This window comes from Mandrillus leucophaeus, unplaced genomic scaffold, assembly GCF_000951045.1.
Source record: "Mandrillus leucophaeus isolate KB7577 unplaced genomic scaffold, Mleu.le_1.0 Scaffold1317, whole genome shotgun sequence".
NCBI classification, from domain to species: Eukaryota; Metazoa; Chordata; class Mammalia; order Primates; family Cercopithecidae; genus Mandrillus; species Mandrillus leucophaeus.
In genome coordinates, this window is record NW_012101274.1 from 152,919 (window position 1) to 154,945 (window position 2,027).

Consider the following 2,027-nt stretch of genomic DNA (forward strand, 5'->3'; position numbering starts at 1 on the left):
ATGTCTCTAGTGATCCCTGAAGAGTTCCAGCATATTTTGCGAGTACTCAACACCAGCATCGGTGGGCGGCAGAAAAAAAAAACCTTTGCCATCACTGCCATTAAGGCTGTGGGTTGAAGATATGCTCATGTGGTGTCGAGGAAAGCAGACATTGACCTCACCAAGAGGGCAGGAGAACTCACTGAGGATGAGGCGGAACATGTGATCACCATTATGCAGGATCCATGCCAGTACAAGATCCCAGACTGGTTCCTGAACAGACAGAAGTATGTAAAGGTTGGAAAATATAGGCAGATCCTAGCCAACAGACGACAAACTCTGTGAAGAGCAGGAGTGACTGAAGAAGATTCGGGCCCATAGAGGGTTGTGCCACCTCTGGGGCCTTCCTGTCTGAGGCCAGCACAGCAAGACCATTGGCTGCCATGGCTGAACTGTGGGTGTGTCCAAGAATGAATAAGTCTGTAGGCCTTGTCTGTTAATAAACAGTTTATATACCAAAAAAAAAAAAAAGGCGGAGAGAGTGTGGGATGGTTACCTGAGAAAATGCTTTAGCTACCTTACAGGGGTGGGAAGAAGGGACAGGAAGGGACGGGACTTGTAAATGAGGCTATTCTGGCAAGAGAAAGATCCTGCAAACAGAAATGAACTGACAGCAAATAAAACAATCCAAGATGTATCTTATCTCTCTGCTCATACTGCATTAATTTGCAGCACTTCTAGAATATAGCTAAATGACATAAGAGTGTATTCACAGCATATTTCTCAGTTTAAATAAAATGCGCAATGTGGGCCCAATTATGTAAAATTACGTGCATATCAATCTATATTTAGAAAAAATATTAGAAGATTATATATCAAAATGTGATCATCTCTGGGTAGTGGAATACGAATAACCTTTACTTCATTCTTTATGACGTTTTATTTTTTCCCCAATGTTTCCATAATAAATAGATTTTTTTTTTAATAACAAAACAACTGTAATAAAGTGACAAGCTTGTTGGGTCAAAATAGTCATTTAAAAAATCTGTATAGCCCTCTCCAGAGGCTACCTCTCCAAGAATTTATGTCACACTGATAATTAGCACCACCTGTTACACTTGTGCTAAAACGGGCACAAAGAACGTTGGATTCAGAACATATAAAGAGATCGTTAAACTCCTCAGCTCCAGTTGAAACCAGCACAGCAGGGAGAGCTGCAGAAAAATGTGAGTCAGAGCCCACCCTGGGGCTCTGGGGCCGGCTGGGGCTGGCCCAGGGCCCTGGTGTGCCTCCAGCACGTGAATTTGGGTTGCTGGGTGTCCTCAGCAGCCTGCAGGGACCTATTATCCTTCTGGGCAGCTTTGTTCCGGAGCCCCAGCACCCTCTCAGTTTTCACACCCTGATTTCCTACCAGGGAGAGGCCCTGGGCAAAAACAAAACAAAATAAAAACACTGAAAGGGCTCTCAAAGCCTAGAAAGGAAGAAAGGACAATGGAACGTGATGTAAGGGTCGCTAAACAGCCAGTGACTCAGCACTTCTGCACCGTCAACACCAGCTGCAGCCTGCAGCGGTGGCAGTGGCAGCTCACAGAACAGACACACACACACAGTGCAAACATTACACCGCCTGGAGAATGGCAAAAATTCTCACCCTCAGACTGTGCTGCAGCCAAGAAGACACAGAATCAAAGACTTCTGGAGCTTCAAGAAACCTGGCAAAATATATAAGCATGTCGGACCTTAATTCAGTTTTCCATTAATATCTTTTATCGAGGTCCCTAAGGAGGGCTGCGCATGGTGGCTCATGCCTGTAATCCCAGCACTTTGGGAGGCCAAGGTGGGAGGATCATTTGATGCCAGGAGTTTTATATCAGCCTGGGCAACATAGTGAGACCCCATCTCTTCAAAAAACTAAAAATTAAAAAAAATCCCTAAGGAGCTGGACTTGTCACTGGGGTCAGATTCTCCAAACTGGATCCACTGTCTGCCTGCAAGCATGGCTATAACTCATTCTAATTCCTTCTGAAGCATCATATGATGAAATGTGG

At 44.7% G+C, this 2,027-nt stretch overlaps 1 pseudogene; it reads left to right on the forward strand.

The window, feature by feature from the left end:
• LOC105534216 lies at positions 1-457 on the forward strand (annotated as a pseudogene).
• Positions 458-2,027: the final 1,570 nt, after the last annotated feature.